This window comes from Megachile rotundata, chromosome 7 (assembly GCF_050947335.1).
Source record: "Megachile rotundata isolate GNS110a chromosome 7, iyMegRotu1, whole genome shotgun sequence".
In the NCBI taxonomy this organism is placed as follows: Eukaryota; Metazoa; Arthropoda; class Insecta; order Hymenoptera; family Megachilidae; genus Megachile; species Megachile rotundata.
The window spans coordinates 4965016-4989482 of record NC_134989.1 but is presented as its reverse complement, the minus strand read 5'-3'; the positions used below and the strand labels follow the sequence as shown (position 1 = coordinate 4989482).

At 31.9% G+C, this 24467-nt stretch overlaps 2 long non-coding RNA genes across 2 annotated transcripts in view; one reads left to right on the top strand and one right to left on the bottom strand.

The window, feature by feature from the left end:
• The window catches only part of LOC105662961 (uncharacterized), a 103054-nt gene that overhangs the window by 3281 nt on the left and 75306 nt on the right, over positions 1-24467 (bottom strand). Inside the window, exon 2 of the long non-coding RNA XR_001096447.2 lies at positions 1906-2144. This is a non-coding gene — a long non-coding RNA (uncharacterized LOC105662961). The remainder of the gene's footprint in view (positions 1-1905; positions 2145-24467) is intronic.
• LOC143264859 (uncharacterized) overlaps positions 15305-24467 on the top strand; it is a 36603-nt gene continuing 27440 nt past the window's right edge. The window contains exon 1 of the long non-coding RNA XR_013038827.1: positions 15305-15655. This is a non-coding gene — a long non-coding RNA (uncharacterized LOC143264859). The remainder of the gene's footprint in view (positions 15656-24467) is intronic.

Here is a 24467-nt window from a genome sequence, read left to right as displayed (position 1 = left end):
GAATTGTAATTTGAATTATTTTTTTCTTTTACGATTTCTTTTCGCAATAACGAGTATATACATAAAAAACTGAATAATGCGTTCAGAAAAGCGTACGTTTGACGTTTTCGTTTCGTTCTGTTAGCACATCTAGTTATTTTGATGGTAGATGAAGATAAAAAGAAAGCCATGCATGGAACGGTTGCGAAAGCAGAGATTGATTAATTTGATGTAGTATGTGCTTTATATCTACTTTGTGGAATTAAATTCATCGCGTTGCTTAATAACAAACTGATTCAACATTTCCCGATAATCTTTAAAAAGAACTATTTCGTTTTAAGAGATAAGTATTTCGGAAACACTTGCTATTAAAATATTTTAATGAAAAAATATTGAACATTGAACGATAATGTTCAATGGTGTTGGTGGAACATTCTATGTATCAATTTCGTTATGGTATTTTTATTTATTTACAAATTGTTATAGTGCACATTTAATGATATAAATGTATTTGTTTTAAAATCCTTAATATTCTATGTATATTGGATCATGTTGCACTAAGCATGATTATTTCTACTGTGACAATTAGCACAAGGAAATAAAGAAAAGTTAAAAACGTGATTTGTTAGTATATTTTGTAAACTAAATTATTACATTTTCTTTTTATTAAAAGAACTTAAACTTTGCCTCAATTTAACTATAAATAATCTATTGGATTCTGCATGAAAATTCCATGTCAAATAAATATAATTATTGGAAAACCAATAACCTTCTAGATTTCTCACTCGATCAATTCAAATTTTTTGTCATATTTTGTGATCCTGAAATATTCGCAAAATGGACACAAAAGTATTTAGTTAGTATAGAAATAAGTGGATTAAATAATTTACTTTTTTCGTCGTATTTCAATTTCATACGTTCGATAATCATATATTCGATCACAGCGACAAGAAGAACATTTTAAGTGTTACTTGCTGAAGAAGTTTTGAAAATTGACGTTTTACAGATTGAGTTGAGAAAAAATTATGTTTCATTCATTATTATTGGTTAACAAGTTATTTCCTATTATTTGTGGTGTTACAATTTAAATTGGTAAATTTTTAGGTACTTAAGTATTTGAAACTATCACAATGTTCTAAATAACATCGTCTTTTCATTACAGATATATTTTCATTTTTGTTTTTTCCCTAACGTGGAATTTTATTATTAGCTTCTCTTTTTATTCCAACATGGCGGAACAGTTTTCGGTTAGCAGCGCCATCTTTAACACTAAACCTACCGACGTATGACGCACATTATAATTTGAAGCTGAACATCAAATAGAAGAATAAATAAGCGAAAACTGAAACATAAATTAATACACACATCAATTCTCTATATTTATAGAAATCAACAGGTTTTACGAAAAGTACCACAATTTTATAATTTAAAAAAGAAAATTTATGAATTAGTCAAATGTTGGCTATCTTGTGTTGACTAGTTTTAATTTCTCAGTCCAATTTTAGTCTTAATTGGCTAGTCTTAATTTCTCTTTTTACTTCAATATGGAGAAGCGATAATTATCAGCGCTACTTCGACATTAAATCTACCAATGCATAATGCATATACAATTTGAAATTAAAAATAAAACAGAAATGCAAAAAAGACGATAAAACATGAATTAACGTATATATCAATTCTGTGTATCTCAAAAATTATAAATTTTAAGAAAAGCGACTCCATTTCATAATTTAAAAAAGATTTTGTGAATAGATGAAACGACTCGTCTGACAGTTTTAAAGTTAATTTCACTTTTTATTCCAATTTGCAGGAGCGATTGGTTAATAACGCCACCATTTTCATCTCACTGTTGGGATAACTTAAATTTCGAGTACCAGAACGGAACATCCGTCGCGTGGGAACCGCGAACATGCGACCTGCTTATACCTTGTGAAAGGTTAAACGTCCTGTTTAACGCACACTTGCAATAACCTCCGCCAAAGACCTTTCTATAGCCGTGGAAGCACGTCAAACGTTGTCGTTATCGAACGTCTGTGTCCGTTCGATCGATCGATTCTCCAGATATCGCACATTCGCTCGTGTATCGACGCCTTTCCGTTGAAAAAAGAAGGAAAAGGTCCGACGGTATTCTTGAAGTCGATTATTTTAAGGAAGTTCCTCGAGATCTAAAAGAAATAGAACGATGAAGGCGCAGAGTATAATTTTAACATCTTTGAAACTTTTATAGATCGGGTTATCGCGATTAAATTTCGTTTGAAGGTTACTGGTTCAATTTCATTCGTGCAATTTGTGAACTTATATTTTTTCTTGTATTCGTTAATTTTAATAAAGATAGGACGATGTAAAACATGCTTCGACGTATTATAAAAATTATTGAACAATTAAACGACTGTGGGTAGTATTTAATAACGGGCTATTACAATATTGAATATTGAATTCCAATAAAATATCAGAAAGTCTCTCATCAAAATGAAAAGAGTAATATACCAGAAGGAACATTTGGCTAATATGGTTTATAATGAATATGAGCAGTTATTTATTTTATTTGATGTATTTCGATATTGAAAGCGTTTAAAACGCTAAATGCTGCAATTAAAAATATTGCAATTATTCAGAACATGGTCATTAATAATAGTTACGTTTTTCATTTAATAACTTTCAATTAATAACTCTTTATTCGTTACAAAATTTATTTGCATCTACTTATACCAGTTACATAATAAAAGTTGTATGAAAATTTAAATTGTCAAAATGACCATATATCAAGTACACATATGTTACACAAAATATTTTTCCTAATTTGATCATTTTTACGAGCTAGAAAATTTAGGAATATGAACATTACGAGTGTTAAAAAAAAATATCATCCAACGTGTTAAAATTGTCAAGTAAAAATTAACCAAAGGTTTTCATGAAGTAATATACAGTTAGCTAATTTTATTACGATATACAGCTTATATTACCGTCTTAGGAAATTCCTTTGCACAATGAAATTATGTAATATGTTTCATTCATGCGCATTTATTAAACTGGATACGTAAGAGACCATGCTCTGTTCTATCTTTGAACATGTTCAGTTTTTTGTTTGAATAAATTTAACAAACATGCCTCGAAACACGGTGTTATCATTCCTGAATGCAACTAATCAACGTTAAGTAGATTCATTTGCATACTCAGCGAGTAATTTACATTGTGTATACGAGAAAAGGAAAAATGAAAAAAATGAGAGTAGAGCGAATGATGTCTTGCACTGTCATCTTGTTAGCAACAGAAAATAGATAGAGCAGATAGATGAATGGAGACACAAAGAAGAAAGGTAAAAAGTAACGAAAGAAAGCTGAAAAGTAACTGTTAAATGAATGGTTCCTTTCTCAATAAAAATAAATACACTTGCATACTCTTAATATACTTTATGAACAAAATAATATAACTTTATTTAATTATTAATCAGGATTATTATTATAAACGCCGATAACGCGCACCGCAGCAAAAGACTTCATCGTGACCGTACGACATATTCGCAACGCGAAATTCATTTGTTCTTTCCAAACGCGTCCGATCTTGCAGCGCTGCGCACAAACACATACATACATACTCACGCGTAGCACACAAAATTACTTATATCTCAATAGTAACAAATGTTTCATCAATATGAAGATCAGTGTTAGGCGAATATGTAAAATTGAAAGTTAGACTATTTGAAATAATAAAATATCAAATTACTATTCAAGTTGATCAGCTATAATTTAAAAATGTTCTAACATTTAAAGGATATGATTTTATTGAATCTATCATACATTTATGTAATATACATTATAGACGCATTTAATTGAAATAAAAACATAGATCTATTTTTAAAGTCAAGTATATTTTTCTGAATTATTGTCAAAATAGGTAAAATTAAAAACGATTTAAGTAACAATTATATGAGACGAATTGATCAAACGAAATATTCTTATTTGGTAAATAACTACATATAATATAATTAAAATTCGTAAAAATACATTAAACCTAATTTTGCATCTTATATGAATAGATTAAACCTTGTACTCAAAATTTACACAAATAGAATAAAACTTGTATTTAAAATTTATATAAATTTAATAAAATTTGCATTTAAAACTTGCGTTTAAAATAAAACTATATTCTCATTTGGTAAAGAAATATGATAAAACTGTTTTACAATCTGTGCAGTATATTACATTACGAAGTTAAAACTGTATGCTTTTGACTAATCACGTCGTATTTCTGTTATAAATTTCTGTTGTACTTTTTTAACGGTGTCTATTGCAGCAATAAATACTGTTATTTTTCAACAGAAGATTTCGATTCGATGAAGTAATAAAAATAAATTGTGATTGGACGTCATCACTTTTCCTTGTAATTTCCTATATAATAATGTCGATTAACCTGTTCACCGTCTTCGCACACAATTTCGATGCCGTTGAAACATATACCCGTTAGTGACAGTTCTGGCTACCAAAATCACGTTTGTCCAGGCAGCAATTAAGACGCCAGTACAAGACACCCTGTCCCTTCGAGTTCAAAACAGAAACTCTGAGGCGAAGTTATGAGCTGACCTGGCCGGAAGTTTGCAAAGTCAGCTGCAGCGTTTACGTTCAACTGAAACGTTCTGACTTGTGGTTTGTTAATTGAGACTAAATGAACATATAAGTTCAAATTTGAAGATTTATAAATTAAAGAAGTTTAGAATTTTTAGAGTTGGGGTAATTAGAGATTCGGGATTATTGGAATTTTGAGATGTGGAAGTTCGGACATTTGCTATTTGGAGATTTGGGGGTTTGGGGATGTATTGATTCAAGAAATTGGGGATTTGGAGATTTAGGGATTAGAAGGTTCAAAAAATTCAAGATTCGAAAAGTTCGAGATTTGGGGACTTACAGATTTCGAAACCTGTGATTTGGGTATTTAAGAAATAGGGGATTGAAGATTTGAGGATGTGGGGATTTGGAGATTTGAGGATTTGAGAATTAAAGGATTTGGAAATTTGGAGACTTGAAGGTTTGAGTATTTATGAACTTGTATTTCTATAGATTTGTGTATTTGTTACCGTGAAAGACCGAAATCTGGTGAATGTCGACATTCACATAGTCGCTTGGAGTATGTCTGAAATATTTGCTAAATACCCTTATTTCTGACTTACACCGGTAAATGTCGACAAAAACCATGCACTAATGGTGAATGTTGAACATGTCGGAGATTTATATTTTCTTCTTCGTAATTCAGTCGCTATAAAACGTTACAAGGGTGACGTAACTTTTTCGCCTCTCTTTCTGAGAGGAGAGGCCAAGAATTTAAAACACATAGTACATTCTAAGCATACGTGTTCTTCCTCCGTGGCCTATTCTGGCGTGAGTTTCATATGGTATACTGAACAATTTTTCATTGGTAACATAATACTGTATATTCGTTTCCCGTGATTTTAATGGTACAATTAATTTCCTTTCATCATTAATTTTTAAAACGTCAAAACGTTTTAATCGTCTGTAATCCAAAGGTGTGTTGCACTTAGTTTTAGCAGAAACCAATTCAGAAAGTATTTTAGGGTACTTTTCTTGAGAAAAATAAAAACAATTGTCTTCTCGTTTACCCGCAATTAATGCATTTAACTTTTCAAAAAAAAAATCACGATTTACTGCAGTATCCATTTAGTATAAATTACGGTATTGGAAAAAAAAATTAAGAAAACGTTGCTCACATTATCAAAGCTTGCATAAGATTGACAAAGCTGACTGACTCCCAGCAGAACACACGATTTGGCGGGAGAGAGCCAGTCGTTTCTTTGTCGGCTCCTCTCTTTTGGACTTCCACCAGAGCATATCTGTGACTGTCGACATACCACGGTGAAGGTCCGAATGTACAAGAATGTAATAAAATATTCGGTCTTTCACCGACGTATTTGGTCGGTGAACATTCTCCAATTTCGGTCTTTCACCGTAACATATTTATGAAATTGAAAATTTAGAAATTAGAGATATTTTATGAATTTGAAAGTTTGAGAATTTAGTAATTTCAGGTATTAAGAATTCAAAAATGTAAGGACTTCAATCTTGAAAATTTGATGATAATTAAATTTAATGATTTGACATCTCTTAAATTCGATAATTTTCCGATTCAATAAATTAAATATTTAAATATTTTAAACATTAACATTTGTGATTATAAAAATTTTAATATTTTTACTATATTCGTATGATCGATTTGTAGAATAAGCAAGTACTAATAGTAAGGTAATAGACCAAATCACCATTCATGCTACCAGCACATTCGAAAGCTATAAATTTACTCATCACTTGACATCACAATACATGGTCGGTTGAACAGGAACACTATTTATTTTAGACCACAAACGCTTCATCACTGTATGTATAGATCGATGAACTTGGAAGCCGTAAATATGTTATTGAACAAAAGTTAATACTCACATACCACGTATACACGTGTACTCTCGCATTCTTCCCGACGATTCATAGGTAAGTTTCACGCCTCATTTGTGATTCTTATCATCTCGTTCGAAAAAATACGTACACGTTCTTCCAGTCATTTTATACATGTCCGAGAATATGTAGACAGATAATTGTATCTATTAATCGCTGTCTTAGGTTGAGTAATCGCGAGAGGAAGTGACTGTGTCAAAAGATGGATAGAGATAGTTCGACTCTGAATTGGATGCATCATTTTAACACGCTCTGAAAGTTCTTAATCGCGTGTTTTCGCTAGTCTCTAAATCTTTATCCGCTAGATCTAAAGCAGGAGATGCTTTTTCTACTTTTTTCATTTGCATACCAACCAGCTGTGTCTAATTATTTATTAACAAGCCGTAATTATCGCGCTAAGTATACTTCATCGTGTAACAAATATTTCTCTTCGAAAATTCTATTTGCAAGACTCTCCAGAATTTATTATGCCTTTAATCACCGATCAGATTTTAATGTATTCAAATTACAAGTTTCAATGTTTCACGTGGAACAATTGTTCTTTTTTATGATTTATCGTGCCAGCGTTTACTCAAATCAAATTTTAAGAACAAGCTGATGTTAACACTAGATTTACGGACGTTTGATGGTCACTTTTATTTAAATTTACCTAAAGTATAAAAATGAATAAATTGCAGATGATATGTGGACTGCGTAAAACATTGATTCTTTTGCTGAAAGTTGATGAAAGTTGACATTTTTGCAAAAATTTCTTAACACATTCTGTCATCTAAAATAGACCTATTATCCGTCATTTTGACGGGTTCCGTAAATCTAGTGTTAAATATTAGACGTTTTACGATTACGATTTGCCAAATGTTATTTGGATAAAAAATATCAGTGTATTCAGTAGTTTCAATGATTTTATAAAAAAAATTCTTCTTCTTCTTCACAATTTATTGTGCGTGCCTTTACTCAAAGATTTTTAAGAACAAGCTGATATTAAATAAATGAAGAATACGACGTTTTAAAAATATGATTTGTCAAAAGTTATACGTGATCAGAAATGTATTCAGTCACTTCACTGATTTTATAGAGATAATTGTTCTTTTTTTCAATCAAAATAGAGGGTCATGATGTGTTCACTCTTCAAAATTCGACCACCGCATTTTTATCGATTTGGCGCAGTGATTAAAATTATAATACCGCATTGTAATGGTTTGTTGCATGCTCCGCTTTATTATAACATGTTTCCCGTTATCACACCTCAAAATTTAATCAATCCACCAGCGGCGAGCTCATTCTGCACTCATTTACATGCACATGGAACTGAATAGAGCTGCGAAAGACGAACGACAAGTGGAACGAGAGATTCTCGAAGAAACGGATCTCATCTCGTTCAAACGAATGCATACATATCTTCGCCTTTGATTAATTTCATGCGAGTAACAGATTGGTGTTAAAACTTGTTCAACAAGTCGATCCATTTGTATCTTCGCTACGGTAAATGACACTATTATTAAACACGTGTACGAGAATTTTATCGTTTGGAACTATGTACTTGGCTTTTATTAGAATATTTTCTGTTTTGTTGGAGTATATCAACGGTTGAGTGACCATTCGTTCATTAATAATTTCATGTATTAGTACTCTGTTGTAATTACTATGCATAGGTAGATTTTAAATGTACTAATTGTTTAGGTGAGAAATTTCAAATTTTTATTTTTATATATTGGTGCTCTATTGTGACTGCTAAAAATAGGTAGGTTTATATATACTGATTGTTTAAGTGAGCAATTTTTAATTTTTATATTTATGAACTTAGACGTAAATCACTTAATTTGGCATTTGATATTTTTGCTATTTTTGAAATACTAAAAATAAAGATCTTCCTTAAAACTTGAAAGTATTCATAGCAATAAAAAAAGAGGATTAAATACACAATACTAATTTATAAACCATCACACCAAGCAAACATTGCTTTTAAATCTCACACAATTCTAACCTTTCTATAAACTTATCTTTCAAACTCTTAAACCAAGAAAAATAACAGTTATAAACTTCACTCGTCGAACATAATGGAACCCATTTATATCGTTGTAAATCCACAAATGTACATATATTAAAGGCAATATAAATCTCTCTTGAAAATTACACTCCATCATATAATCAATCAAACCCAAATGTCTACTTCATCATCGCGGCAACAAATTATCAATATTTTGAGCAAAGTATCATGTAATGATCAATACCGTCTGACACGTGTGCGTCTACATAAGTACAAGAATGCCGTACCTTCAGAACTTGGTATGAATGAAGAAATATTATTCCCATCGCAAAGTTACAGCAATTTAAGTGTACATAACCGTGTACACGTAACATTGACACGGCTAACAAATCGCAAATAGCTAGAAACAGCTATAAAGTCCGCGTTCAAAGTATCGTAGGCTTGCATTTAATTCACGAACATCGTGCCGGAGTTTTTTCGAGGGCGAGAATCGATGCACGATCGAGCACGGGGTCAGATGATAAAGTCGTTGGAAAGGATTTACGATTAATTGATTCCGGACACGCAGAATTATGGAACGGCTGTTCGATGATGATCTATGAAACCTGGGAGCATTTCCTGTAGGCATTAACGTCACGATCATTATTCTTTTTAATTGAATCGCAACTGAAATGGGATTTTAACCCCTATCGGTCGCTAGTTCTTTATGCGTGACTAGGTTGTAACTGATTTCGATAAATATGAGAAAATCTTCAGTATAGAATAACTATGGTATTCAATAAGAGTAACATTTTTATTAGCAATTATTAGGGGTACCGAAAAGTATTCAAAATTTCTTCAATGACTTCAAAGTTTTTTAATGAAAAATCGAAGGACTTTTTTTAAGAAGGGAATCGAACAATTGCCTTTACGCTGGCAAAAAGCGTTAGAAAATGATAGAAATTATTTTGTTAATTAGCATTTAAGATTTCTTTAGTAAATAAATGTTTTTTGCAAGTAAACAAAATTTTGATTACTTTTCGATACCCCTAATATTTATTTTTTGAAGGAGTGTTGCAGATATGTGAGTTTCAAATAATTATTTATAAGTTTTGAATGTATGATATTTTTTTAAACAATCTCCAACATGAAATGGTTTTCTATTGCACGTTTCACAGAATTACATATACTGTTTTTCTTCCTCCAGGCAACTTACGATTAAAATATACTAAGAAATCGTTTTCTTTTAACGTCAAGTTGTAAGATATGTAGTTTTTTCACTAATCTATCATTGTATGTTGATGATTGCGTTCGCCTTCTTGAAAATTAGAATTTCGACAGGTTCCATCATTGGTACCACGTGACGAGCGACCGCAGCGCCAAATGTTTTCACGTGAGAGGTGACTTATGGCCGATAAGGATTAATGCTGCTTAACCATAGATTTACGGATGTTTGACCACTTGTATTTAAATTCGAACTATATTATAAAACTAATATAGAAAATTTGGGAATTAGAAGATTGGAAATGTAGGGAATTGGATATACATAGATTTGTGTATCTAATAATTTGGAACTTAGGAATCTAAGAATTTAGTAATCTAGGAATCTAGAAATCTAGAAATTCAAGAATCTAGGAATTCAAGAATCTAAGAATCTATAAATGTGGGAATCTAGGTATCTGCAAATTTAGGAATCTAGAGATCCAAGTTACTTATAGATTTATAAATGCAGTGAATTGAAAACCTAGAGATTTAAAAATTTAGAAATTGAAAACCTAGAGATTTAAAAATTTAGAAATCCAAAATCCTAAGAATTTAAGAATATTAAAATTTTGAAATATAGAGATATAGATAGTTGTAAATGATAAAGCGAATTAGTTCTACCAAATGTAGCTGTCTATTTAGTACATAAATTATCGAAATAATGTTGCAAAATGTTTATTACAGTAAATATTATTAAAAACTAAAAAAAGAATAAATGTTGACCTACTATACTATAATATGAATAGTGATTCGCTGTTAATTAATGTGATCCATACGAATATGTGTCCAGTATCGACATTTTAGGGATGACGAACGAAAATTGTTTGAAATATCGATGAAAATAATTAATGATTCGAATTAATTGGAAGGAAGTGTTCTTCAGCGGTGCAGTATACCTCGACACGAGCGAAAATTTTGGTAGCACTTGAAAGTAATTCGAAAATTAATTAGACCATGATTAAACGTTAAATTGATGAAATCTGCATGTTAATTCATTTTTCAGAACGAACTTTGATTTCCTCTAACATAGCTAGTTTACGAGAGAATTACCGGGCTGCGTATATTGCATGCTTGAAAACAGAGAAATTATTCAACTCAAAGCGTTTCAGCTTCAAAATTTTAGCAATAATGAACGTCAAGTATAATATATGCACTTTATCGTAAATTACGTGCATTGCACTTTGGAAGACTATGAAAGTGTACTTCAATCAGAATGGATTGAACTTTTAAAGTATTCTTAAAATTTTGTTTTCTGTTTGTGTTTTATAATTAGTGAGTATCGTAATTTTACGTTTGACTTTATGATGACAAATAAATTATTGATGGAACTGTGGTTGAGTGATTATTTATTTGCTGTTAGTGATTTTGAAGTTTAGAGAATCTTGAATTTTGAAACTTTGGAATTTTTATTGGTTTGGAACGGTGAGATTTTGAAATTTTAGGGATGGACGTTTTGGAGTTATGGAACTTTTTAGTTTTAAGACTTAGAAATTTAGAAATTTAGAAATTTAGAGAATTTGTGTACTTATAAATTTTTTAATTTCCAAACTTTCAGGAATTACAAATTATTTTATTTTTGTAATTCAGAACATATAAATAGAAATTTTTGAATTTCAAGACTTCGAAATTTAACAATTTGTTTCTTAAAAATTTAGGAATTTATGAATCTTCAAACTTCGACACACTAAAGCTTCAAAATTTAAAAATTTTCAGATTCTAAATCTGTAGAATTAAAAAATTTTGAAATTTTGCAACAATGAAATTATATTTTAGAAATTTACTTTTCTTTCATAATACGTATACCAACATCCGCATTTCAAGTCTTAATTAAACGAAAATTACAATTATTCTTATACACCAGAAAGAAAAATAAAGGGTCAGTAATAACATCAAATTAAAAAGTTTGATCGGTAACAGTTCATTGTGAGTAAAGAAGCGTGACATTGAGAAAGTTTTCGTCCCTTTTATTTCTCGACATCGAAGCTTCGCGAAACATATTTCCCTAGCAAGTTGATCTGTAATGTTGAATAAAGTTGAACACGACTACGTTGAATAAACCGTAGCATCAAACGATCGATCGTTCCACGAGTTCTGCATTATTCTTATAGTCACGAGGATCGTGATCGCAGACGAGTTTCTTGGACGTTTGAACAAGATTGTAGCTATAAGAACGAATCCAGGTTTCAAACTTTCAGCTGTACTTCTATGTAAGTTCCATAGATAAGCGCTATCTGTAAATTACATTCGACCCGAACACTTCTTGCGTGACGTGCGAAGTAAAGTGATTACAGACTCAGATGCCTTTATCTAAAATTCACCCCTGACTCCTCGGTAATTGTCATCGATTCAAAAATTATCGGATAACGACACTAGATATGCTCATCTTTCGGTTGAAACTGAATTTCAAGTTTAATTTAGAAAAATAAATTTAAAATTGTGGTATGAAAAGGTCACATATTTCAATCATAGAATATATAATATTAACTGTTTTATTTTATAGCAATATTCTGTGGCGTGCAATTTTAAGCTGCTGTTGTTTTAATAATTGTAGTCATACGTTCGAAATGTTTCGATATAAAAATAAATTGTTTTATTATATTTGTAATGTTTTTCATAGTATTTAGCAATTTGCAAAATATTGTTGGTAATAATTCATGTTACTATACCTGAGTAAGAATTTTTTTTTAATCAATGTTATTATTAAAATGAAATTCTGTTGCAGTTTTTCGGTTACATTCAATTGTATTTTGCAGTACTTATCAATTAAATTCATCACATTGCACTGTATTACATTATGTTACAATACAGTACGTGACATACGTATTACATTAAATTTCATCACATTGGATAACATTACATTACATTGCATTAAATTTCATCACATTGGATAACATTACATTACAGTACATTAAATTTCATCACATTGCATTACATTACATTATAACATTATAACATTGTATAAAATTATACCTCATTGTACTACATTTTATTATATTGCACTCTTTTACACTATACCCAACCCGTGCATACCTGTGCCCGTGCCTCTCCACCTAGATCTGCCTATCAGCGCTAAAAAACATCGTCACCCCTTATTGGCTCGAAGAAAAGTCGAATCCACTAAAATTGGTGGCATCCCCGAAACGGTGAAGGGGTGTCAGTCAGCAAGTTTCGAAAGCTCGTTCCTCACCGCGTTTGGGCGATGTGTGCGAAGCGGGCAAGCTGTTGTAAGCTTTGGATCGTCGGCGGGCACCAGGGCCATTATGCATCGACAAAACTGACACCGGTTTCTCGTTAAATTGTAATACGGTTATCAGCCGGAACGTTCGACGCGTTTCGCTTCTATTCCCACGGGATAGGCAGTGCTGGCAGGCGGGCGAGGGGGAGGGTTGCTGTAACGGAGGCTCGACGGTTGCAAGTCGTCGTTGCCTGATGGCAGGCGCCATTTTTGTCGAGTGCGTATCATTATCGATTCACTTTTATCCATAGTGAACGAGCGTGTGTATAGCCGGCTCTTTACGCGAACAGGAAGTCGGAGGTTATTACACGGTACGGCACGGATAAAATGGAGTGCGCGTACAGCTCTTTAAAATATAATATCTGCCCTCGACTGTTGTTCGCCGGCGTTGTTACTGCCCTTCTCCGTTGTAACGGTGATTAGAGCGGTTTTTATGGTAATGCATTTCACTAGCCACCCCGATCGTAAATTGCACCGATGACCCTCTACTTGTTTTGCGGGTGATCTCGCGTCGGTTTTACCTCGACCAAGGAGTAATTATGAAATTTCCATCGCGGTCCCTCGCCGGCCTCTACGCCGTTACCCAACTTCGTTATTAATTGCCACCAAAGTTTCCCACCCTACTTTTTTCTTAAACGCTTTGGTCGCTTTCTTCTTTGCGAAAAACATCTTAGTTTTTTACTTTCGAATGCAGTGAGACTCCTGGGATGATTCGATTTGCATTTGTTCCTCGGTCTGTTTGTTACTCTCTTCCACGCTGCGGACCAAAATTTTGAGTATCATGGCTTGAAATTTTAAGAATAGTTTCGTAAGACATTCTGAATTTATTGCATAGATTTTGGAAGCGATCTGACAACAGGATAAACGATAAAAAACCGTGGTTTAATATAACTTTTGGAATTTGGGAATTTTAAATTGCAATAATTTGAAAATTTGAAAATTCGAATGTCTGGATATCTGGAAAAATTCTTGAGAATTCAGTAATTAAAAAATTTTGGTATTTAGAAATTCCCAATAACTACACCTAAAAATCTCCAAATTTCCAGTCCTTAAGCCTAAAAATCTCAAACCCCCCAACTGTCCAAATTCCAAATCTCCAAATCCTAAAATTGTCCAAATTACAAAATCCCCAACTGTCCAAATTTTAAAAACTCTACACCCCAAAAATTTCAAAATTCCCTAATGATCAAATTGCAACATTTCTAAACTTCACGCTGTCGAAAAATTTTCTCCCAAAATCCCGATCGCTGACATCGTAAACGACACGGCACAAATAAGGACAAAGAATCAAAATTCGAATGTCATACTTAAACCGAATTATCCAGTATCGTTCGAAAGGCTTTAATCCCGCTCTTCGTCGGGTTAGCAGCGTAGAATTTTACATTTGTGTCGCCACGGTCTCTGAAGTCGTTCAGTAATTCTGTTTCCTTGCACGCTGCTTAAGAGGCACGATGAAAAGCCCGATTAGGCACGCGTTTTAGCGAAACGTAACGCAATTATTGTTATTTCAGGCACGCAACCAACGATCGTATCGCTGACGAAAGAAACGTCGGGTTACAACGAGCGTTATCAGTAATTAGAAATTTGCATAACTTTTCGCGCTGGCGAAACAACCAACGATGCTCGTTAAGAGCGTTTCTATTCTATCGTTGCTCGTTGGATTCTGATACGTGCTCTCCTCTCTTCTGCCGTCCCTTCCCTCCTCTTCCTCTTCCTTCTCTTCCCGCCCTCTTCCCAGTCCACCGGAAGTAGGGAAAAGTTCCTAGCAATATTTTTGCCTTGATTATCGCGGCGAGAAATTGTTACGAAAATGATCAATGACCGCCGATAGCTACACACGATACGCGTGCCGCTTATTTCGCACGAAACGTTTCTTTCGAGTGGTTTATTTTAGCTTGAAATACGCGGCCGAAATGAAGCAATTGCGTGGAGAAACGATTACGGTCCTTTTCGAAAGCGTGCTCCATTTTGATGCCGTTGCGTTTCTTGTTTGATTCCTGAGTCATGGATCTGATGACTAGTGGTGGTCATTTACGATTTGTGTGGATAGATGTACGTAAGTATTGCTTTTTTGGTTATTTGGTTTTCGTATGGCGGTTCGCTTGAAAAGGTATTATTTTTCTAGGAACATTCTATTGTTTTAATATTGTATTATTTTTCTATTTTATTACTTGACTATTTCACATTATATAATTCTGATAATTTAATAGTATACTATTTCACTACTTCGACATTTTATTATACTACAATATTTTTACTGTTCTATTACTTTACTAATGCATTGTATCCTTATTCCACTATTCCACTATTACGTTATTGTACTATTTCGATATTCTGCATTTCCGCTACCGTAATATTCTATTATCTCATTATTTCTGTTTTTTCTAATAGTGTAGTATATAACAGTCTACTGTCTCACCAAAATTCGACACAAAATCACACGTATCATTTCACGTAACGACGAGAATTACACGCAACAGCATGTTGTAAAATTCTATATCCGCAGGAAGGCAAAGACCTTGCAACAAATCTATTTCCTGAATGCGTAAAAACGGGAGACATGGCACGCTGGTAATGAACTAATCTAGCAAGCACGGGTATCCAGAGAGGACGAAGACGAGCCACCATGAAGAAAGGACAAGGGACGAAGAAGTACTCTCGTGGTGGCTTAATAACATGAGTTTTTCCCAGCCGGTGCTGGTAAACGTCTCCAGAGAAAGGGATGAGAACGTTGAAAGAGCTAGGAACCATCTTGTGAGTCCGAACCGGATGAATGTTCCTTTGAATTTTTGCTAATTACCCACGTTAATCCACCATGGTCCCTTGCTACTTCTTTTTCGCATGATCAAAGCACGATTTCGATGAATTATAATTAACTGGATGCTAGTTTCACGGTTATCGAAATGATTCTTACGTCGCATCTGGTGTTTGTTGATGAAGTTTAAAAAATTTTTTTATCTTACAATAAAATAAATCGGCAAATATTATGATTGATTTGTCAAATGGAAAACATGGTCCGTAGGATTCCGTAAGAGAATTCAGAAATTAACAAATATTGAAATGAAATAAAGGAAGATAGTGTTGTATGTAACTATACTTACTAATTTGTGGAAAAACTGGATAAGTACCATTTGTGTTAAATTGAAAATTCTGTCACTTCTACATTCACAAATTTTTAAATAATAAGAGATATGATAGTCCAGAAAACTAAGAATATATAAATATAGAGGAAGAGGGATTTAGATATATGCATCCATATGCAGTTATAAGAGTATAGAGAGTTAGGGATTTCAGGATGTAGGAATCAAAGGGAATAGCGACCTAGAGGAAAATATATGCAAATAAGAATCTAGTGGCATAGGGATCGATACACGGATATAGCATTATAGAAATCTAGAGGCATAGAGATGTATGAATATATAACTTGATGAAATAAAGATATAGGGGGGTATAGAAATTTATAGACATAAAAAGGATATACTGGTCAGCTAGTATAGGATATGGATTCAAAAATATAATAATGTGAATGTGGATCTGTGGAATATGAATCTAATGTAAGATAATTCAAGGACATGCTATGCAAGGTCATAGTAATTCAAGGACCTAGGGTTATAGTAATATAAGGACATAGGTATTTAGGATGATAGTAATTTAGGAACATAGGTACTAGGGTCATAGCAATTCAGGGACGTAGGTATTTCGAGTTATAGTAATTTAGGGACGTATCTAGGGTTATATTAATTAATTAACGAAGTATCTTATACAATTAATTAACGCTAGTATCTAGGGTTTAATTTATGGACATAGATATCTAGGCTTATAGTAATTTATGAACGTATCTAAGATTATAGTAAATCAGAGATGTATTTAGTGCTATAACAATTTAGAGAGTATCTAATGTGGTGACTGAGAAACCCAGACATAAAATTGAATTATAACGGAAAAGTTATGTCTGATTTCCCTTCGTTTTTGATTAAACAATTCACAATTTAGCTCTGAATATAACGGAAGCCAATATTAAAATGTACGTCGATAAATATGCCATTATGGGAGATAAAGAAACGAAATTCGCACGATAATAGCAGTCATTTCGTGCCACAATTTCCGATTAATTATATATCCTACATTATCCTCCATTAACGTTACAATAAAATGTACGTGTAATCTTTCGTAACCAGTTTGATTAATTACTGACGTTCTCTGCCACTTGCGTTAGCTCGAGCTATTAAACTTCATCGTATCCATAAAGATCGAGATAACCTTATTTGCATATTATTATTCGTTATACCCGTAGGAGTGATTAAGCATGATGAAATTGCAACGCGAATTGATACCATCGGAACAATTTACGCTGGTATCAATGGATCGAAACAGTAATGAAGCGATTCCAAAATCGTGTCAATCTGAATTTAATAACTGGCTTGTCTCGATTAACTTTCTTGTTAAATTGTTTAATGTAAATGATATTTCCTACATGATTAGGAACTAATTCATTAGCTTGCGTTCGAACTTTTATTGAACTTTTTCGACTTTCTTCATATTGTATTTATTTATATTTTTATTTATTGTTCATATATATTTTACATTACATTTGTACTTACTGTTCATATTCATTTTTACTATATTTACATTCACTGTTTACATTTCTTTTACATTATATTTATATTTATATTTATTACTGAAATTTTCTTTGCGTCATGTTTGTATTCGTATAATTAATTTAAAATGAAAATTTCATTCAAGTTCTACATTATTCGTTGCATTAATAAAAGTCTCGAGCTTTCATCTGAGGGTTAAATGATTATTTGATGAAATGTGCAAATGAAAGAATGATTCATCCAATGCCTGCTTCAACAAGATGACCACCCTCTCCATGGAATAAGTTTAATAACAACAGCCAGACTGTCATTATCCACCATAGTGAATTCGCCCTTTCATAATTTCCTTCCCTTCCGTGCATTTTCCCTTCTTTTTTCTGCAACCTTGCTTCTTCGTTTAGGATTCCATCTCTGAGGTTTATCGCCTTCTTTCTTTCTTAAACCTTTCGTAAAGTACACAAGTGTTTGTTCTAATATTAACCTCTTACTCCTCAAAGATATTTTTTTTTATGGAAAAATACTCAAACTTTCTTCCGAAAGAATTAATTCCAAAAAAATAACTTTTTATTACTAATCTGTGTTTTAATCATTATGTACTCGATTTTTCATTTGAACGGACTTGATTTAGACATAAGGACTCAATTTGAAATAAATACTTTAACAATAATTCTGCAGATATTTTCAAACATAGACAAATTCATTTCAAATATAGACAGTGTGCATTTAAACATTTGAAAATAGAAGAAAGGTATTTGTTGATAAAATAATTATTATTACATTTCGGTTGCAATTTAAGTTTCCGTATAATTCTGGACAATTAAGTGAATTTTTTATATAAGTTACTAAGCTTGAAGTTTTGAAACATTTATTTTTGCAAGAAAATTGTCCATTTATTAAATTACTACTTGAAAATAATTATTTATAGAGCTTCTATTAAAACGCGGTCATCTATTAACTTGCCACTTATGCGCGGTTATTTATATAGCTGCTATTTATTAGTGGTCATTTATTGAGATACTTAAAATTGCACATTTTTAACTTATTGTTTAAAATTGCTACTTAATAATTTACAGTGTTGAAAGTAGTCATTTGTTAGACCATGTAAAAGTAGTCATTAAACAATTTAGACGCTGTTATTTATTAATCCATTTAAAAATGGTCTTTATCATACCATTTAAAAGTGGTCATTTATGAAACCATTTAAAAAAAAAATCATTTATTAGTCCACTTAAAACTATTCAGTTATCATTCATTTATTAAGTAACTACTTATAAACATTCATTTAATGAGATAATTAAAATTAGTCACTTACTAAGCTATTTAAAAATATCCACTATTTAAACCATTTTCCATTTAAATATATAAGATAAACGAGGAACAAATAATTGTTGTGTAATGAATACAGTATCGTGATGACATAAGCAAACATTTGCTATGGTTATAGATATTTCTGAATTACAGTGTGTCCCTACAGAAATGAAATGCGTTAGCGATATAGGTAGTGATGTGTATTGCGATCAAACGGTTGACATCTATGACCAACTAGATTTATGAACAATGGTCGAGGAAGAACTCGGCTTTAGGTGACTACAAAGCTGGCGTTCAGTTTTGTGAGCAGAACCAAAGGGTCATCCAATCAAGCGTGAGCAAAAAAAAAGCCAGCAATCTCGTTCCAGTCACAGAAAACGTGCACAAAGACGAAATGCGGGCTAAAAAGTCGATCAACTTTTTAGCTGTTGCGGCAATTTGAAATATGAAATGTTTGAAATTTGAATCCTGGACTTCAACATCGTGTTTCGTACATTACAGATAATTTCACGTTTTAAACGGTGAGAAAAGATATGATTAACTTGTTACATATCGCCATCAAAATGATTGAGTGTGACGTATACGTTGTATACTAGCATGAAACATCATAACTGTACTTTTAAATACAAAAAGTGTCTTTATATATGTTGTTAAGGTAATATGTATTGTTAAGGTCAAAGAAAGGTACATTTAAATTGTATAGAGACAAATACTTCTTTTATATGTATATAATAAAATGTAAAATTATTTTTAATATATATTTTGATATACCTGTCTTATAGTTTTGATATCGGTGCAATTATCTGATAAATTAACGAGGTAAGCAAATTTTAATTATTATTTTCTTTGTACATAAATTATTTAAATTACTTTTCATTATTTATTTAATATTTACCATGCTGCAATAATTGTATACTTATATATTAAATGTATATTTAAGTAATAATAAAAATTTTTAGAAACAAAGATAAAAATTTTTGCAAATTAAACAGTATGTGTTTCATTTCTGTATCTGTCTTCGTGTTATTATTCATCTTGTCTGTTCTTAATATTATTCTATTGTTACTGTACACGTTGAAGACGTGTAACAGAAATAGGGAATCCACCGCGCACGTAGAAAAGAATAGGGAATTTACTTATATAAAAGGGTTTTATGCAAAAAGGGCCAGGGCGCCCTCAGGCTCTCTTGCATCCAACAGTACAATTGCAATTATTCAAAATATGATGGTTTCATTTTTCAATTTAACTTTCCACTTGATACATTGCTCAAGTAATGTGACGTTAATATTCCTTTTAAATTAAACGAAATTTAATACTCCTGCTCACCCAATCAATATGTAGAACATTTGTTAATAAATTTTGGATAAAAGAGAAATTGTAATGTTCTCATTTCGATAATATTTTCATTAGGTTAATTCTCGTCAAATTCTGCATTATTACTGCAATATATCAATAACCTAAAAGATTACTATTTTATTATAATGTGTGTACTATACCTAACCTTTTAGGTTAGTTATGATCTCTAATGTAGATTAAGTATATTAATTATTATTCTAAAAGTTATTTACTTTAAGATTATTTAAAAATAATCAAATTGGTTGTTGTTTATATTCTCTTTTTTTTTATTTATAATTAATTAATTGCTGATTAATCATGAATTAATCTTATTTATAATAAAACATGCGTGGTAACTATTGGACAAAGTAATCAATTTTTATTTTTAAAATATGTTTAAAAATTTTCTATAAATTTCTATAAACTTGTCTCACTCAATTATTTGATTATGACATAATGAAAAAGTTGACATTATGAAGTAATATGAAAATAATCGACATATTGAAATATTAACATTAAAAAATGTGAAAAATTTCCTATAAATTTTTATAAATTTGTTCCCCTTCGATTACTGAATTATATTAAAATCGTGGTGTCAATAGTCCGTAGCATCTATTTCACGATTAATTAATTTTCCTAAATATATAATTAAAAGCGTGGAAATGTGATATTATGGAATTAAGACAGGTTTCATAAAAACTCTAAGGTTTCTCAGTTACCAGGCGCATTTGCGGTAGGATTATCGTTATCTTGTGGAGAGACCAACCCTTCATAATTTCTTTTTTCTCCTTTCTTTTCCTCTGTCGGAGCTTTCCCTCGGTTTCTTACTGTTCCTTCGTTTCCACCAGAATGACCATCCAGTTTCTCGTTTCTCTTTCTTGCTGATCTTTCTCTAGCCTTGCTTAATGTAGCTCCTTGAATAGAAGACGAGTAATATATCGTTAATAACACTATAGTGATTCTACACTTCTTAATATCCAGTTATTAATTTTAAAATATAGCTTCGATGTAGCACGTGTGATAAAATTGAAATAATTTGCTTGGTGACGAGCTTTCAATTGTGAAAACCTTGTAAATTTATAAATGTTAAGTGAAATTTAGTTGAGCTAAGTTCCCAAATCCTCCAACTCCGAAATTTCCGAATTGTCAACTATTCAAATTTCCTAATGCAATTCTGATATTTTCAGTTAACTACATTTTCAAAAACACAATTTGAACTTTCAAATGCTCAAATTATCCAAATATCAAAATTTCTAACTTTTTAAATTCGAACTATGGAAATTTCCATATTGGTAAATCCTTAAATCACCAAAGCTCTAAAACACTAAATCCCGGAATTCCTGAACGCCTAAGCCTCAAGTTCTTAGAAACCTTAAGTCCCCAAATGTCCAAATCCTCAAATTCTCAAATCTCCAACTCCTAAAATCCTCAAACCCTCAAATCTGGAAATCCTCAAATCCTCAATTCTCAAATCTTCGAATTCTCAAATCCGCAAATCATCAAATCTCCAAATACCTCAATCCTAAAATTCTCAAATCTTCGAATCCCTAAGTCACCAAATCACTAAATTCACACATCCCCAAGTATCTACGTCTCTCAATTCTCAAATTTCAAATATTCTAATTTCAAATGTTCAAATACTCTAGCTCCACAATTTACAGTCTCCGAACTCCGAAATTTTCCAATCCCTTAAATTCTAAATTTACAATAAAATAATACTTGAAGTTATAAACTTCGCAACCTCTCATATCTAAAATTACAACCTTTGCAACTTCTAATATCTAAAATTACAAAACTTGCATCCTTCGAATATCTAAAATTACAAAACTTGCATCCTTCGAATATCTAAAATTAAAATTCGCAAAAACACGAGACATCTAAAATTAAAAAACTTGCAACCTAGATAATTACCAATTTTCTAAACTACATTCGTGAATTCCAACTGAATATTTACCAACTGGAACCCAAGAAACTATACGGTATTCATAAAAAATCCCCACATCCCGTTAACGACCTGTCAAATTAACAATATCCCGCTTCTATCATAATCACAGCGTTCATCAATATCCCTCGGCTTTCCAAGTATAATCCAAACCTTTTCGTAGCAAACTACCACCGGTAGTCGATCATTAACCGATACCCCAAGGTCCACCGACAATTATTAACTTTCCAGACATTATACGATCGAAGCCAGGCTTAATAACAACCGCGAGACTTCTCGGTCACCAGAAGTGTCCGCACTCAAACTATCATTACCACCCTCTTTCTGCCTCTCCTCTTCTGTTTTTGCTTAATGCTAGTATTTCCCCGTTTCAACCGATTTACCAGCTTCGTCTTTCTCTCGACTCGAGTTTCTGTTTCGTTCTTCAGCTACCTTATTCCTGGGAACTTGTCTGGGACAACGGCGGGATAATGACGGTGCGCGAGGGTGGTCAGATATGCGTGCTGCTGCGACTTCCTGCGAAGATCGCACGCAATGGAGATTCGTCCGATTTGTCTGTCACCAGGTCGACAGCCGTGAACAACCACGCTGATTCGAGTGTAATCGTGCGAGAGATCGGTGCGAAGACGATCGGTTTCGTAACACCTGTCCAACATTCGCCTCGTAACACCGAGTGCCGTTGATTACGATCTGAATGAGTGGCACCTTTGTGCGGGCTGATTTTAATAACTGACACCGGATCAGGTGGAGAAAGATCGTATTATGGTAAAGAGAAATGTGCGTACTGATGAGATCTGGCTTCTGATCATGCAAACTTTCTTCTTTTTTTGGAGGGTATATCGCTGCTGGTTTTCTTTCAGTGACGCGTGAAGCTTTTGCGGGCATTGATTGCGCGATCTGCACTGTATATTGGCGAAGTCATTTAATTGTAGGATACGAATGTGAATTTGGCAATTTTTAGGTTTTATAATTTTTGTGGTTTCAAATTTGGAACAATCGGTTTCGGATTTCTGAGTTTCTAAATTTTCAAATTTCGTGGGACTAAAATTCAAGGAATTTCAAAGAAATAAAAAATTTTTGATTTCCTACATTTCCAAAGTTTTAATTTTTAAATTTATAAGTTCCAAATTTCATAAATCTTTAAATTTTCGTGCAAATAAATTTCCCAATTCTTGAGTTTTCAAATTCTTGAACCGTAGAATGTGTAAATTTTCAAATTTCAAAAATGCCAAACTTTCAGATTTTCATATCCCTAAGTTTGTAAATTTGCAATTTCACAGATATTCATGTTCCTAAATTTTTCAGTTCTCAAGTTCTCAAATTTTTTAATTATTGAATTCCAAATATATATTGAGTTACAAATTCCTAAGTTACCATATTTTTATATTTTCAAATCCTAACTTCACAATTATCAAATTCCACATATTTTCAAATTCTCATGTCAATTAAATTACTGATCTATCATATGGGGTCAAAAATGTATAATTACAGGGTATCTTTTAATCGATTTTTAATTTAAATAACACTCGAAATGATATCAGTACAATCAAAATATAAATGAAATTAAAATTAAATATAATCAGATTATATTAATTTTAATTAATTTTGTAATGCAATTTAAGAGACAATAAATGAAATATCAGAGTTTTCAAAATATTTAGCATTCATAATTTAACGATGTATTGGAACTAAAATTGCTTTTACAATGAAGTGTGTATACCACTTTCCAAACCTTAAAAATCATAAAAAATGAACGATGTACTTTTCTATTTTATATCATATTTTATCCTTTATTACAGAAGATTTACATCTTTTCATACTTCATTACAAGAATTATAGAATTTGAAAAATACTCATTTACAGAAGAAATGTGATTTCTTTCTCCAATCAAAAGATCATTCTATCAATTAAATTACGTGACTAATTAAGCCTAGTACCTTCTTCCATAAACTTGTATTTCATCTGAGAATAACCGGTACACTACATAATTATTATACAATTATTTTCATAGTACATAGACTGTTTATGTGCAGTTGGTCACGAAAATATTCGGACGCCACTATAGTTTTGACTATTATAGTCCGTACTTCAGAAGTGTATACAATAGGAACAAAAAAAAGGTTTACATATGTTACTATTCCGTGTGTAGTTAACAAAAATATAAGAGATATTTATTTACGATCAGTGTTTACAAAAATAATTAAACAAAAATGGTAAGTATGCTTATTTTCATGTCACGAAAATATTCGGACACTTGCCGTACTTCTGATGTTTCCAGGTTCCAGGAGCTGACTGAAATAATGTTTGTAAACATACAATCATTCATACTATGTACAGAGTACGTTATAGATCGAATATTTGTCAGTCTTGTTCAAAATTTATG